Genomic DNA, 17,189 nt, shown 5'->3' on the forward strand with positions numbered 1-17,189 from the left:
ACTACTCGAACCCGAAAGGACCTGCTAAGATAGGATGGACAGTGAGATGATATGTAGCATATTTCTCATGAGGTCAGCTTAAAGGAAGGTATATAGTAGTAGTAATTACGAGAAAGGAAGTGTAAAAATGTGTGGAAAATGAAGAATAAGCAGGCTAAAACCAGTACAAGAATGTGAACTGACTATACAGGTCTATGTGCCAGTTTCAGAACATGATGGCCAGCTCACAGAGAAAAGCGTGCAAAACAGCAGAGAAAATAGTGGACGACTATCAATGATGCTGCAGAATGATATTGGGTGAACGGAATGTCATCACGAGAAAAATGAAAGGGGAGACAACACTAGGTCTTAGAAGGAAGAACAGTAAACATGTGCCGTTGTTGACGTCTATAGGGAAAGACAACCATTAGTGACAAATACATAGTACAAAAATCAACAGACGAAGGGTATACAATTGTAACGCATCAGGGAATAGTTGTAGAAACAAAACTGATTTTGTGTTGATGGGATAAAGTACAAAAATGGAACCAAGGAAGTGCGTAGAGATATTAATAGTGTCCAAAATATTCTTATGTCAGAAATATAAATGAGAATGGAAAAAATGGCAACAGTTCGCTGAAGTTAAGAATTGCTTTTGTACTGTTAGAGACACGGTTTTCGGGGAAGATTGAGCGTCATTTCTGATGCTTCGACGATGCATCATACCTAGGAATCATGAGAATAAGTTTAGACACATTATGGTCTCGTACAGAAGCACACAGATTCTCTTTTTTTTACATTTTTGTTAAGTGAACAAAACAAAGTTTTAAGAAGTAAGACGTGCTTGTGAAGTACAAATGAGCATGTAGATTCCACCTTCCAAGTATAGTAACATAACATAACGCTTTCTCCAAACAAATCTAAAGAAATAATGTTGTTGAGAAAATGAAGGAAAGTAGAGCTCATATCTAGGCTAAAATCCAGTGGAACAGGACAGGAGGAAAATGATTGTGACACTGAAGTACCCTCCACCACACACCATAAATTGGCTTAAGGAGTAAGGACGTAAATGTTGTGATTAAATGGATCGCTTCGTAAACTATTCATTTCGAAAATAGGAATTTCAGTTTAAGTTGGAATGGTTTCTGTTTTTGTAAATTGAACTCCTTTATGTACTGGGTGATCAAAAAGTCAGTATAAATTTGAAAACTGAATAAATTATAGGAATAACGTAGATAGAGAGGTACAAACTGACACACATGCTTGGAATGACATGGGGTTTTATTAGAACCAAAATAATAAAAACGTTCAAAAAATGTCCGACAGATGGCGCTTCATCTGATCAGAATAGCAATAATTAGCATAACAAAGTAAGACAAAGCAAAGGCGATGTTCTTTACAGGAAATGCCCAATATGTCCACCATCATTCCTCAACAATAGCTGTAGTCGAGCAATAATTTTGTGAACAGCACTGTAAAGCATGTTCGGAGTTATGGTGAGGCATTGGCGTCGGACGTTGTCTTTCAGCATCCCTAGAGATGTCGGTCGATCACGATACACATGCGACTTCAGCTAACCCCAAAGCCAATAACCGCACGGACTGAGCCTGGGGACCTGGGAGGCCAAGCATGACGAAAGTGGCGGCTGAGCACACGATCGTCACCAAAAGACAAGTGCAAGAGATCTTTCACGCGTCTAGTAATATGGGGTGGAGCGCCATCCTGCATAAACATCGTAAGTTCCAGCAGGTGTTTATCAGCCAGGCAGGGGATGACGCGATTCTGTAACATATCGGCGTACCTCTCACCCGTCACGCTAGTAGAATCACGCATTTCCTAAAACAAAAAAGGCCCAATAACGGTAGATGTGGTTAATCCAACCCATACCCCGACTTTCTCGTCGTGCAATGGAGTTTCCACGACAGTTGTAGGATTTTCGGTAGCCTAAAATTCTGCAGTTGTGGGCGTTGACAGACCCTCGGAGAGTGAAATGAGCTTTGTAGGTCCACAACACGTAACCCAACCAATCGTCATCTTCCGCCATCTTTTGAAACGTCCACACCGTAAATGCCCTCCGCTTCAGTAAATCGCCAGGTAACAGTTGATGATGCCGATGGATTTTGTAAGGATAGCATCGGAGGGTACGCCTACTTGCCAACCAAACAGTAGTGTATGGAATGCCGGTGCGACGTGCGACTGCACGAGCGCTGACTTCCCTGTGCATAGACGAACCCGCTAGTCTCTCCATTTCTTCCTGGACTGTCTCAGCAGAATTACGCATTGTGCTCGGTCGCCAACTACGGGGTCTATCGTCTAAACAACCTGTGGCTTTGAACTTCGAAATCATTCTCGCCACAGCTGCATTTGTCAACGGACCTTTATTATGGCGATAGGATTGTAACGCTGAACTAGCACATTCCCCATTCTGATAATACAGCTTCACTAAAAGCGCCTTTTCAGGTAACGTCAACATGCTGCACCTGCTGGCGCATGTCATTCTCTCTCTAATTACCGCTCCTTTTATACACGATTATCATGCGCAGTCACTGACGTTTTGCTGTCCAGCGCTATCTGTCGGACATTTTGTGAGCTTTGTATTTTTTTCGTTTCTAATAAAGCCCCATGTCATTCCAAGCATGTGTGTCAACTTTTACCTTTCTATCTACATTATTCCGTGGTTTATTAAGTTCTCAGATTTATACTGACTTTTTGATCACCCTGTATAAAGAGCATTCAGATGAGCCGATTACGAAAGAATTCGTTTGACTACCAATTGGAGAACTTGCTGGGTACACTTTCAATAGGCATCTACATTGATGGGTGAAACCATTGCGACCACTTCCCACCGCCACTGGTGGCGTGAAAGGCATGTAAAGCCATCATCCACGGGAATGGTTGCTTGTAACATACAACACGCCACTAAACTAGTCGGATGAGGGCAATATTATGATTGTGGGGACTTTAACATAGGGATCCACGAAGACTGTGCTAGTAATAGAAAACACAGTGACAGCTGTGGCTTACGTGAATTTCATTGCGGACCACCTGCATCCCTTCTTGCTTAATATCTTTCCCGGCGGAGTTAGCATATTCCAACAGGGGAACTGTGTGTCACTTGACCATAATGTTGCAACAGCGGTTTCAGGAGCATGATAGTAAAGTCACGCTGATGTCATGGCCTCTGAATTCAAGGGAACTGTCTGCAGAAACCAGTCCGGTAACGTAACAGGTACTTCACGGATCCATGCCACGCAGAGTCCTTTCTGTGTTTCTTTCAGAAGTTGGGTCAACTTGACATTAAGGAGTTGATCATAATAATTTGGTTCATTAGTGTATTGTACAAAGCAAGAAAATCAGGGCATTGCCGCATAAAGCCTTTTAAATAGAGGCTTAAGGAGTTGTTACGTACGCTGCCGATTGGTATCTAACAACGAAACCGATCATCGATTTAGTCGAAAATTTGTAGCATATTCAAGGCTTCACCAGAAATGCTAGTGACAAAAATGTAAGTTCCAGAGGACCAAGCGTTTAGAAAAAATAGCATTTCTGACGCGGCTTGGGCGAGGCATAGCCATTTATGCTAACGTAGATTGTTGAGAGCGGTTGGCGCAGCGGAAAGAACAAGGATCGCTAATCCAAGGGTCGTGGGATCAGCTCCTTCCATGGCAATTCCTATTTCACTTTTAGTTTACTTACGTTGCAAATAAACCGAGATAATATATTTTACTTATTCGTATTTTAACAAAGGTTTGAAAAGAAAAGCAAAAAGAAAATTATATGTTTTATTTTATTTGATGAATTTCTACCTCAGGACTAATTTGCCCTGTTAATTGACCCGTGGGGAGGGAAATCAAATCCATAGATGTACGACGTAGTTTTTGAAGACGGAGGAGGACTGTCATCGCGCATTATTAAAGTGAATCCCCCCAAATGCACACTGTTACCGCAACCCTGTGATGTCTATTTGTATCGCAATGCAAGGAATTTGGCTAAGGTGCTTCAAAACTGCTCTTATTTCGCAGTGAGAGAGAATGAAATCACATCCCGTAAATATTACATCAAAATACATTCCACTGTACATCACATCCTGTCCTCGCCAGTATTCGACGCAATGACACGTTGCGCGCGGGTAGCTGCCAAACAAAATCCATGATAAATGTAAATCAAACTTGATTTTTTTTCTATAGAATCTCTAAAACAACCTAGTAATTGTAAAAATTCGTCATTTATAAGGTATTTAAGATGGGAAGAAAATCAATGCTTCACCTCTTTCTGTCAGGCGCGGTGGTCAAGCGGTTCTAGGTGCTCAGTCCGGAACCGTGCGACTGCTACAGTCGCAGGTTCGAATCCTTCCTCGGGTATGGATGAGTGTGATGTCCTTAGGTTAAATAGGTTTAAGTAGTTCTAATTTCTGGGGACTGATGACCACAGACGTTAAATCCCATAGTGCTCAAAGCCATTTGAACCATTTTCCCTCTGTTTCTACGATGAATATTACAAGTGTAAATCATCAACACTAAAATAATGAAAGTATCAAATTTTATATCTAAAGTTCCCATGTACACTTCACAATCCCTTTCTAAAAATTTATTTACAATTTCAAATTTTCCTTCGGCTTTTCCTTTCATCAATTTTATGGATATAATAATAAATACAGTTTCTTGGGCTTTATTCGGTTCATTTGGAGTGTAAGTTACGTAAGAACTAAAAATAGAAGTACTCACAAAGGGACTCGATCCCACGACTTCGAATTATCGTTACTTACTCTATCCGCTGCAACACGTGCTGCTTGGAACCTACGCTAACGCAATTGGGACAAATCTGCAGTTATGCTCCACCAAAACTACTGTTCGATAGTTTTGGTACAGTACGGAAATGACGTACAAAATAGTAGGTTTACGGTAGCACTGTTTGGGAAAGAAACGTAAATTAACGTGTTGGAGGGAAATTGGGAGACAACGACTTCTTGTTGTTTTGTTTGTTTTATTGTTTATTTGGCACATTAGCAGAACTGTACATCATCAGTGTTAGTCTAATGTGTACTTTATATCCTTGCAGAAAATAAATTACATTTTATAAGTAATAAAAATTGATTGTTCGCGAAACTTCTGCACTTACATATAACTAATGCAATTACTTTCGATGCAGTATATTTCACATGCATCAAAATAAATAATACATAGATTTATTTTTATTTTCTAGTCATAAGAAAGCTTTTAAAGTTCAAAACCCTGAGATTTGCCGATGACATTTCAAAAAACCTGGATGGACAGTTGAACGGAAAGGGCAGTGACTTGAAAGGATGTTATAACATGAAAATCATCAAAAGCAAAGCGAGGATAATGAAATGTAGTTCAACTAAATCAGGTGAAGCTGAGGCAAATAGGTTAGGAAATGAGATGCTGAAAGAAGTAAAATGGTCGAAGTAGGGAGGATATAAAATGTAGACTGGCGATGGATAGGAATGCGTTTCTGAAGAAGAGAAATTTGTTTACGTCAAGTATAGATTTAAGTGTCAGGAATTTTTTTTCTGAAAGTATTTGTATGGTTCAAATGGCTCTGAGCACTATGGGACTCAACTGCTGTGGTCACCAGTCCCCTATAACTTAGAACTACTTAAACCTAACTAACCTAAGGACACCACACACATAGATGCCCGAGGCAGGATTCGAACCTGCGACCGTAGCAGTCTCACGGTTCCGGACTGCGCGCCTAGAACCGCGAGACCACCGCGGCCGGCAGTATTTGTATGCAGTGTAGTCACCTATGGATGTGAAACGTGTTCGATGAACAGTTTAGACAAGAAGATAATTGACGCTTTTGAGAAGTGGTGCTAGAGAAGGGTGCTGAAGGTTAGATGGGTAGATCACGTAACTAATGAGGTGGTACTGAATAGATGTGAGGAGATGAGGAATTTGTGGCACAACTAGACAAGAAGAAGGGATCGGATGGTAGGACACGTTCTGAGGCATCAAGGGATCACCATGTTAGTATTGTATGGAAGCATGGTGGGTAAAAGTCGTGGAGGGGGACCAAGATACGAATACACTAAGCACGTTGAGAAGGATGTACGTTGCAGTAGTTGCTCAGAGATGAAGAGGCTTGTACAGCTTAGAATAGGATGGAGAGCTGCATCAAGCCAGTCTTTGGACTGAAGACATCAACGGCAACAGAACGTTCTTAGTCATGATCGAGGGCAGGAGTTTCCTGTTGCTATTGATAAATGCAAAATTTGTCTGTGATTAACAGAAACATGTTTTATAAAAGTTCGACGAAGTATTGAAGCTATATCTGACATTTTTGTTTCGCGCTTTTTTATTTTAGCTATTTTTCCACGAAATTGCGATTTCTAGTGCTATATTATAGATCTGTATTATTTTCTTTCTTTTTACTGCATGATCTCTCTGTTTCACGTTATAAATAAGCAATTTTCGAAGTAAGCACTGAAAATTTCATTTTTTTCACAAATACTGTTCATTTTTGCGTGACACTGTTGAGGCTAATTATGAAGAAGAAAAATATTCCATAGGTTATGCGGCGCTATATATGTCCTCGCTTACTTTCTAGATGTTTCACTGCTTTCTGCTTCCAGGGAAATCTCGTAAGACACTGATCGCATACGTAAAAAAGCAACCCTATTGCAACACACCTAACGTATAGGTAACGCGGCTGCGACCTTAATTGACCAAAACTATGGTTATCTACAACAATCGATGGTAGGCTAGAGTATTTTTGTAACTCTGCTCATGCCTCACCCGACCCCCGTAATAAATGCTGTTTTTGTTTTACTTTTTTTAACTAAACGCTTGCCCACCTGGAGATCCGTCGTCCTAACCAAGCCCTACATGTACCATAAATTTGGATGAAATGGGTGACGAAGGGTAGGTACGAACCTCTCGTAAGTTAGAAATGGGTGTCAGTTTTAAGCTAGTGGTAAGGGCTGCGCACTTTCTCAGTCAGGCAGTCGGGAGTCGTGAACGCAGAACTGCGGAAAGCCATTAGGGAAGACACTGGGCGTCGTATCTAGTTTCCCAGTTTCAAAGTCCGAACGTGGCATAGGAAGGCGACTACGACGGCGACGTCTGGTGTGTCCTGCGACCTCGTTTTACGAGTACTGGCGTCGCGACGCCGACGTCGCCGCGGAGCGGAAGGCGGAATCGATGGCGCGGCCTTTATGTGTCGGCGAACTCTGCGGCAGAATACAGCCAGGCGACCCTGGAGGACGAGACGCCGGGTTGTTGACAACTGGCTCCCACGTGCCAGTGAACGCCCGAGGGCCACTGCCTCAGCGACACACGTGGAAAGTCCCGACGACCGAGCACGTGCGCTCGCGTCCGTAAACATCTTCCGCCGGCGGGGACGAGTTGCCTGCGATGGTTATTACGGCGGGGGCGGTAATGACTGGGAAAGGAGTGGGACAGAAGGGGAGGGGGAAAGAAAGAAAGAAAGAGAGAGACAGACAGAGAGAGAGGGGGGGGGGAGGAGAGGGAAATTGGGCTAGGGATAGGGAGAAATTACTGGGATCGCATCAGCTGTCGCCAGCGTTATTGCCTCGTTCGCGTTTATTGGCCGCTCTTGTCGCCAGAACAGAGATCAGAGCGTCCTTCTTTACCATCTATTCGTCGGAAAGCTCAAATTTCTTTGAATTGTAACTGCAGACTTCTAAGATTACAGCCACAGACCGAGAAGTATCACATGTAACTTACAAAAGATAGTACTTAGAAACGACGTCCTGCAGTGAGCTACTGTAGGATTGCGCTAACAAGTAACTGAACAGTCCCCCTTTCTCCCTCAATGTCTCTCTCTTTCCTATATTTTATCGCATCACATGGGTTTCCACACTTTCGTAATTCTATTTCTCTTTAATTTTTATGGTTTCAGGCCTCCGTCTGTAAGAAAATTGAACTCCCATAGGGTCACTTTGTTGGTTATGTGTCTGTCTGTCCGACTATAAAGAACCCATTTTCAGAGGAACAGGTAGATGTATCAAGTTCAAATTTACGTCGCGTATGAAGGTCGATGGTCCTTTGGAAGTGTAATAATTTTAAGCCTCTAAGACAGTTCCATCAACAAATATTGCCATTTATGTCAAATATATTTTGATACTACAAAACACTCTCGTCAAAACCTATAGCGTACTTTCTGTTGACCTAGAATCATGAAATTTGGAAAGAAGAAAAGTTTCACAGTATAAGTGCAGGAAAAATCCCGAAATTGTTAATCTGTAATTATATCACACAAAAATATTTGTTTTATCATCTGCTATCCGCCTTCACACTTGAAACTAAAACATTCTCGAGGGCCTTCGAATCCCTGGGACTGATATATTGGCAGCACCAGTGTTGATAACAGGCAAAAGTCTTGAGTATTATTTGGTATCCTCGCTTATTTTCGATTCATTATGAGGGGTAGGAATCATTGTAAAATAAATGAATCTGAATCAGTTTCAGACAGGGTAAAAGGTACTGACAATTGTAAAAAAAAATTAAACTCGTCAGTGATCTCACCCATCATAAAAGAAATTAAATAAATTATTCCCTTTCCTTTATCCTTATCAAAAAGAACAACAAATCGCTTACTTAATGAATGAACATATTGCATCAGCCACATTGGATACACTTTGTCTGAGCGTTGACCTCATTGATTACGCAACCGCTTACTTAATTCAGAGACTGGGCGTTAATATAATCCATACCCATATTAATACTATAAATGTGAAAGTAACTTTGTCTGTTACATTTTCCCGACAAAGTGTCTGAAGAAATGTATGCGGCTCGTGGTCTAGTGGCTAGTGTTGCTGCCTCCGGATCACGGGGTCCCGGTTTCCATTCCCGGCAGGGTTGGACTGGATGTCTGCGTTGTTCTCGTCATCATGATCATCATCATCATTTGTGACAGTGGCTAGATTCAATTATGAAAAAACTGGACCGTGCAATAATTGAGACTTAGTACGGGCGCCTATGACCGCGCAGTTGAGCGCTCCACAAACCAATCATCATCATCATCATCATCATCATCATCATCATCATCTGAAGAAATATCGATGAAATTTTGTGTGGAGATAGGCGAAACCCAGAAAACTTACACAGGTTATTTTATATAGTGTGTAGTAGAAGCTATTTGTTTATTTGAATTATGTAACGTGGAGTGTGGGAAAGTATTTTCACTGCGAAAATGCTATTCACTCTATCTGGATCATATTTGTCAAAATGCTTTTATCTGTTGATATGTTCTGTTTTTCTATGTACCACGATTCAACGTAATGGATACAAAGGTTAAATAGTCCTCAACATGTTCAATCCATACTTCTATGACGAAGTCGTTATATGCGAGAGTTCCTGTTACGTTTCCCTATTAAATATCTGAACTAGTTCGATGAAATTTGGCATCTAGATTAGCTCTTGTCATAACATACACTCAGTGCATTTTGAAAGCGTCTAGTTCAAGTTAGATTAGGGTATAGCTTACAACCATCTGTTTCAATCCAAAATTCAGTTCAGGGAGATAGCTTCCCTTAGTTTACACACTAAATTCAAGTTCTAGGAAATAACTAGTCACTATAAATGAACGGTTCAAGAAGATCGAACCAGTTTCAAGCATAGAGCAGCTTAATTCTATATGAAGGAACTACTCGATAAAGGTTGTAATTGAGTGGGCGAAATGATTGAGTCTGTAAGGTGAGAATGAAGATCTGTTACTGTTCGTGATGTATGCTAATATTGACGGAAGCTAGGCAAGGCCGTTTGCGAGTAACAGTGAACTGTAGAGCAAAGTTTTGTTGAAATAAATTGTAGGGATGCCAGAAGGTGATCGACGATGGATACAGGAGCTGGCTGTTAACAATGAACCCACTAAATGCAACGTATTTAACATTAAATAGGGGAAGAGGCATTACAGGGTGCCCTTAAGCTGACTGGCCAAATGAAACTTGTTTTAGGGGAAACAGATGCTAGCCGGAGCTTCGAAAGAAGGATTACAAGCAAAGGCTAACTTGCCCAGAAAATCCTTGTTTGACACATGAGCATCATGAGCATCATGAGCATCAATAGTAAATTTAGTGCTCGTACTAGGTAGGATTAACGGAGAAGGTTGCGAAGATTCAAAGAAGAGTGGCGCATTTGCGGGCAGATCGATTAGCAAATGCGAGAACGTAACCGACCTATTTAGCGAAGTCCAGTGATATTTCCAGTTATGTTTAAGTAGTCCTAAGTCTAGGGGACTGATGACCTCAAATGTTAAGTCCCATAGTGCTTAGAGCCATTTGAACCATATTATACCAATCTTCCTGGATAATTAAAACTATGTTGCGGACGTGGTTTCGATGCTGGCTGCACTAAATGTGTTATGACAGGCCGTGGGTCATGTTTAGGTTATGCAGTTGGTGGAGTACCTGCCCGCGAAAGGCAACGGTTGTGGTTTTGATTACCTGTCCGCCACGCAGTTTTAGTCTTCCATAAACTTCCAGTGAGAGTGTGTAGAAACGAAGCGTTCTTTACTATGGAGAGCTATTATTATTAAAGTATATGTCCATTCGATGCAGAAACATAACTTCCCACACAGATCTCACGGAATGGTTGTTACAGATAAATCAGAGAAATCAATGTGCTTTAGACAATGTTGACTAAAAAACTTTTTTTTTTTTATATTCAGGTGGTGACAGGGGTAAAATGCAGAGAGAGAACTGCTATCTAGAGATTGTATAGAAAGTAGAGTGCAGAACGGTAGAAAACGAAAAGGAAGTAGAAGTTGAGAAGAGGGCCACAGATGGAGTTACAGCGTATCCTTGATTTTGTTCAATGTGCACACTGAACAAGCAGTAAAACAAAGCAAGCAGATGATTTGAAATGGAAATAAAGTTCAGGTAGAAGAAGTAAAATCTCTGAGAATTTGACGACGACATTGTTACTCCGTCATAAGCGGCGAAGGACTTGAAAGTTGGGTTAAAGGGAATCGACAACGTATCGAACCATGCAATAAGGACAGCAAGATATTTAATAGAAGGGTGATGGAATGTATTAGCAGTAAATTAGGCGATGCTAAGGGAACTAGACAAGGCCAACACAAGAAGAAGTAGATAAATGTTGTATTCAGGCACAAAAACTGACGATTTAGCGAGTACTGAGGATATAAAATTCAACCGGGCAATAGCATTTCTGAATCCGAGAAATTTTTTAATGCGGTATATAAAATTAATATTTCCGTTGGTGATGGTCTACAGCCGATACATAATTTGAAAAAAGCCTATTTGTGCCATCACTTGTACAGTTTTCTTTTTATTGTCAACCGATTTTTTTCTTGTACAACCATCTGCAGGTGAATGGATCAACCACACGTTTCCGTCATATTTGAGCCATACAAACGTAGAACATATAGAACTGTCATAAAGTCTGTCTTAACAGAGTCCATGCAAACACGCTGTGCCTTAGCGCAACCATGGTAGTGCTCCTACTATTGTAACTGTACCAAGCCACAGTGTGTTTATATGGATTGCGATAGAGCAGACTATTATGACCCTTACACCAACGGCCTTACCGCAGTGGTAACACCGGTTCCGTCAGATCACTGAACTTAAGCGGTGTCGGGCTGGGCAACCACTCGGATGGGTGACCATCCGGTCTGACTAGCGTTGTTGGCAAGCGGGGTGCACTCAGTCCGTGTGCGGCAAAATGAACAGCTACTTGGTTGAAAAGTAGCTAGCATACGGCCGGAAGAGCGGTGTGCTGACCATATGCCCCTCCATATGCGCAACCAGTGACGCCTGTGGGCTGAGGATGGCACGGCGACCAGTCGGTACCGTTGGGCCTTCCAAGGCCTGTTCGGACGTCGTTTAGTTTGTTTTGTTATGGCCGTTAGGTATGTTCTACATTTGTATGGGTCACGTCTGTAGAAAATATATGACTGAACCATACATGTACAATGTTTTTTCCTCCCTGAAGATTTCTGTAACAACAGAAACAATAAATAGAAAATTGTACATACGATGGCATAAATATGCTTTTATAAAAATAAATGTAAGAATTAGTGTAAGTATTAGGAAGTCATTTTCAGAAGATGTTCGTTTCAAGTGTACTGCTGTACGAAAACGAAAAGTGGTTGATTTCAAAGACTACTTATACGAGTGATGGCATCTTGCAGTGAGCCCATCTCTGGCGATCAGGCTTCTTTGAGACCTTACGTTGTCATAGAGAAAGAGAAGTTCGCTTGCATTTCTGTGGCGACGAACATGCTTCATGAAAATGGTTAAAATTAGATGAGAAGATAAAATAACTACACTCCTGGAAATGGAAAAAAGAACACATTGACACCGGTGTGTCAGACCCACCATACTTGCTCCGGACACTGCGAGAGGGCTGTACAAGCAATGATCACACGCACGGCACAGCGGACACTCCAGGAACCGCGGTGTTGGCCGTCGAATGGCGCTAGCTGCGCAGCATTTGTGTACCGCCGCCGTCAGTGTCAGCCAGTTTTCGTGGCATGCGGAGCTCCATAGCAGTCTTTAACACTGGTAGCATGCCGCGACAGCGTGGACGTGAACCGTATGTGCAGTTGACGGACTTTGAGCGAGGGCGTATAGTGGGCATGCGGGAGGCCGGGTGGACGTACCGCCGAATACTCAACACGTGGGGCGTGAAGTCTCCACAGTACATCGATGTTGTCGCCAGTGTTCGGCGGAAGGTGCACGTGCTCGTCGACCTGGGACCGGACCGCAGCGACGCACGGATGCACGCCAAGACCGTAGGATCCTACGCAGTGCCGTAGGGGACCGCACCGCCACTTCCCAGCAAATTAGGGACACTGTTGCTCCTGGGGTATCGGCGAGGACCATTCGCAACCGTCTCCATGAAGCGGGGCTACGGTCCCGCACACCGTTAGGCCGTCTTCCGCTCACGCCCCAACATCGTGCAGCCCGCCTCCAGTGGTGTCGTGACAGGCGTGTTTGGAGGGACGAATGGAGACGTGTCGTCTTCAGCGATGAGAGTCGCTTCTGCCTTGGTGCGAATGATGGTCGTATGCGTGTTTGGCGCCGTGCAGGTGAGCGCCACAATCAGGACTGCATACGACTGAGGCACACAGGGCCAACACCCGGCATCATGGTGTGGGGAGCGATCTCCTACACTGGCCGTACACCTCTGGTGATCGTCGAGGGGACACTGAATAGTGCACGGTACATCCAAACCGTCATCGAACCCATCGTTCTACCATTCCTAGACCGGCAAGGAAACTTGCTGTTCCAACAGGACAATGCACGTCCGCATGTATCCCGTGCCCCCCCAACGTGCTCTAGAAGGTGTAAGTCAACTACCCTGGCCAGCAAGATCTCCGGATCTGTCCCCCATTGAGCATGTTTGGGACTGGATGAAGCGTCGTCTCACGCGGTCTGCACGTCCAGCACGAACGCTGGTCCAACTGAGGCGCCAGGTGGAAATGGCATGACAAGCCGTTCCACAGGACTACATCCAGCATCTCTACGATCGTCTCCGTGGGGGAATAGCAGCCTGCATTGCTGCGAAAGGTGGATATACACTGTACTAGTGCCGACATTGTGCATGCTCTGTTGCCTGTGTCTATGTGCCTGTGGTTCTGTCAGTGTGATCATGTGATGTATCTGACCCCAGGAATGTGTCAATAAAGTTTCCCCTTCCTGGGGCAATGAATTCACGGTGTTCTTATTTCAATTTCCAGGAGTGTATTTAAAAGGTAATGAAATGAATTGAGGAAAAAGGAATTAATGGAACAAGTTGACCAAAAGGAGGGACGGTTGATAGGACAGATTCTACGACGTTAAGGATTTCTCAATTAAATAGTGGAGGCAAGTGTGCGGGATTAAAAATTGCAGGAGGAATCAGGGTTTGATTAATGTAGGCAGGATCACATGCATGTATGTTGCAGTGGTTACGCAGAAATGAGGACCCTTGCTGAGGGTAGGCTAGCGTGGAAATCTCCAGCAAAGCACTCTTCACAGAGAAAACGTCAACAAGAAACAACAACTGTAACAAAATCCATACTCCGCACATTCCGTGAATGAGGAACGAAGAAGGGTCATTGCTACTAGAGCACATAGTTCCCTCCACCGCTGACTCTCTGTAGAGAGATAGGTACCGGTGGGTAATTCACTGTGGCGAAATTAGCGTTGAGAAGTGCTCATTTACGCTCGAGTACAAGAGACACACTTCTGTTCCTGGTCGGTGTAGGCCAGCAGACTGCAGAGTCTCGTAACGGTTGGAATAACTGAGTACCTTCAAGCACATTTTTCGGATGCAATAATGCGTCTATCGTGTAGCCATTATTATTTTCTGGACGCCAGGCTACATCTCCATGGCGTCGCCAGTGTTCTACGAAGCGGAAGATCCACACTTTGCTGATCGCTTGGGTGATATTTCCGCATCGATCTGATATAGGGATCAGTGAAGTAAGAAGTACGGTTCCACTAGTTCGTCTCTCTGAGTTTTTCGTTGTCTGCGCCAGCTTAGGTAGCCGAGAAAAGAATGTGTAGCATTAATTATTGAACGCTCTTTGTACTTGGAGAAACTGCCTCCTACCATTTATAATAGAAATGGGGAGAACGGAATGGTCTGTATTGTCAACAATAACAAGTAGTCAAGAAGTTCACTATTTCACGAAATAACCATTTTTCCAGAATGCCTAACTATACGAAACTTTTCACAGCAAATAGAAACGTAATTCGAGTGCTATAGTTTCATTTCAAATTTATTGCGCTACTCCTCAGACACGTCTCGTCTGCGTTTAAAATATATCAAACGCACAGTTTCTGCGAGGAACACTGAGGGAAGGCATTCGTCGATATTGCATCATTTTTATCGAGAAGAGCAGAGGCACTAAGAGGCAGATTCCTTCTCCGCTGGCAAGGGAGCGAGGGATCCCGGGGAAGGCACGTTTGCTGCCAACTACGTACCTCCTATTGAGGCGTTTCCCTCAGATTCCTTCACCCCCGCCTCCCCTTCACCCCACTGAATATCTCAGTCAGGCGGCCGTTTATCTCTCAGGCAAGGGTGAAATACCGGTACATCGTAACTCGATTTAAGATCGCTCCTCTTTCACTCGGGGACGGCGAACCTAAGCAGCGGGATCCGGTCCCGAGAAATATTCTAAAAAGCACTCCGGCATCTCCACGACATTTATAGATTAGCAGGGAGGGCTACAGTCTGCACAGTGAACCAGAATACGAAGGTCGGTGCCTTGCGTAGTCAAATGCAATGCAACTCATTTTAAGATGGCATCGGTTTTAAGTCTCAATCTATAACGTACGACAGAATTCATTTCTTCACTAAGATGCAAAAACTTCGAATGAAACACTTTAAGCTTTTAGTACCAGAGTTTGTCGTTTTTGCTATAATTTTCAGCCGCACCTCAAATTAATTACTAGAATTTTACTTCACCCAGTCATTCTTTCATTATGATGCAGAGAGAGTGTAAATGCTAGTGCAACCTTTTTTTTTTTTTTTTTTTTTTTTTGGAGGTTAGAGTTATGAGAACTTTTGGGAGATTAATGGTATAATATACCCGATAAACTATACTTACATACCGCAAATAATAATAGAATCCCTACTTTGACCTGGACGGTAAGTGCTTTTTCTTTTTTTGGTTTGATCACCAAATCCGATAAATTTGGAGATGAATGCCAGTACTGTATCACGATAAAGCTGTTGATAAAACATTACTTCAACCGTAGGTTACATCATTTGTGTGAAACTAAATCAATGGAAGGCAGGGGAAAACAGGTGAGACAGATGTACACGAAGTTAATACTGTTTGAAGGACATGATGGGTTTTCTTGTAAACTGACATACTAAATGGAGATGCCAGCCACATTTTAGTGTCTGAAAACTATAGAACTGGGTAACACAGCATTATTTATTTTTAAACTTGTTATTTGCTGCAGACTGTAAACGTGGTCTATTTTTTTATCTTTATTCCTATTATCTTTAAAACAGGAATATTAAACTGACATTTCAGATGGGTGTTTCACCTCTGTACACAATGCACAAAAAAATTTGTGTGAAATATTATGGGACTTAGCCGCTAAGGTCATCAGACTTGTGCAACTTTCAAGTTTTCAGGTACGGATTCTTCATCGATCGAGCGGCTATACAGGGTGTTTCAGAAGTGATGGTCAATAATTCACACGTGGAAACTAGAGGCCAAATGTGGCTAGAAAGCTTCAATAAACATGGGTCCGCAAATCAACCGTTGTCAAGGTACGGCATTAATTCGAGTTGGAAAACAACTGTAAACGCCCCTGGATATCGCGGTATTTACGTTGGTATCTCAAGCATTGGGATCGACTATCTGTTAACGCATGCGCAACTACTTCCCTTTCTCCCTAAATGCATGACTGATGACCATAGCTGTTAAGTCCCATAGTGCTCAGAGCCATTTGAACCTCAATGCACTGTACCACATTGGCCTCGCAATCTGTTGCAAACGTGATGGCAGCACAGACAGAAGTTGCAACAATGAAGAGTACGCTGATATGCACTTCACGTATGGCAAAGCGAATGCCAGTGCTCTTGAGCCTGCAAGATTGAAGAAACTCTCCTTGTCCGCAGGTAGCCCGAAAGGTGTACAATTAACCGGTTAGATCAGCGCTTTAGAGAAACATGGAGTTTCGCACACCACGTATGAGGAGATCGGTCCAGATCCATAACGCCCGAAGTTGAGGAAATGGTGTTACGCATTGTGCACGAACCTCCTAACGCTTCAACAAGGAGGACCGCTGCCCAAGAGCGCCTCCTGACTCATAGCAGTATATGGCGGATTTTACATCGGCAAGCATCCACATCATCTCCAGCGAGTATGAGCCGTGAACAACGCACACTTCCCTCCTATTGGGAGTGTCTGCCAATGGGTGCAGCAGCGCTGTACCCTGTATCGCCTGTTTGTAAGCAATATTCTGTTCACGAATGAGGCTGGATTTACCCATGACGGTATTTTAACTACCATAACTGTCATATCTGGGCCTACCTCAATACCAATGCAACACACGCATCACGACAACAGCAACGTTATTCGTTGAACGTCTGGGCAGGACTGCTCGGAGGCCGCATGATTGGATCACACTCCCCACCACCGAGACAAACCGGACAGCAGTGCATGCCGACTGCACTTCCAGACGTACATGATGATGTCCCATTAAATCAACGCCTGAACATGTGGTTCATGCATGACGGTGCTTAAACACATTTTCA

This window comes from Schistocerca gregaria, chromosome 3 (genome assembly GCF_023897955.1).
Source record: "Schistocerca gregaria isolate iqSchGreg1 chromosome 3, iqSchGreg1.2, whole genome shotgun sequence".
In the NCBI taxonomy this organism is placed as follows: domain Eukaryota; kingdom Metazoa; phylum Arthropoda; class Insecta; order Orthoptera; family Acrididae; genus Schistocerca; species Schistocerca gregaria.